Raw genomic sequence first — 842 nt, 5'->3', positions numbered from 1 at the left:
TAGAGAGTCCATGCAAAAAAAAAAAAAAAAAATTGAAAGAAAACGATTCCTTCAAAGTGACCAAATATCTAAGTGAGCATCATTAAGGAAAGCAAATGGAGGGTCCATGTAATCATCCACAAGCAAATTATTGGGTTATTGGACACTTAATCTAGTCCAAATACGAACAAGTTGGTTAGATATACCACCCGAGGGATATCATTGAGGATGCCCGACGAGATTTTGGAGTGAATATAACTTACAGACGGGCTTATCGTGTTAGAGAGTATGGATTGGTGTTTGCATGAGGGTCACCAGAAGGATTATATGTTATTGTTAGAGCATATGGCGAGGCACTTAAGCTTACAAATCCGGGTATGATATTTGAGGTTGAAGTTGAAGATGAACATTATTTTAAGTATGTTTTCATGGCACTTGGTCCGTGTATTAGGGGTTTCTTGAATTGTATACGCCCAGTAATCATTGTTGATGGGTCACATTTGTACGAGAAATATAAAGGTATGTTGTTAATAGCAACGTCCATTGATAGCAATGACAACATATATCCTATCGCCTTCAGTATTGTAGATAGGAAGAACGATGCATCATAGAATTGGTTCGTGACTCATTTGAAGGCTTTACTAGGAGAAATTTTGAATTTAATGATTATATCATACCGTCACATCTCAGTTGCAAAGGCTGTCTCAAGTATATTCACTTATGCATTCCATGCCCTAAGTATATACCATATTCGGAACAATTTGGTGGACAAATTAAAAAATAAGGACATAATTCCACATTTCTACCTAGCAACGAAAACTTATAGAATGTATGAGTTTCAGATGTTTTGAGCTAAGCTCCAT

This window comes from Benincasa hispida, chromosome 8 (genome assembly GCF_027475165.1).
Source record: "Benincasa hispida cultivar pf3 chromosome 8, pf3_genome.v1.1, whole genome shotgun sequence".
NCBI classification, from domain to species: Eukaryota; Viridiplantae; Streptophyta; class Magnoliopsida; order Cucurbitales; family Cucurbitaceae; genus Benincasa; species Benincasa hispida.
This window is presented reverse-complemented; position numbering follows the sequence as displayed.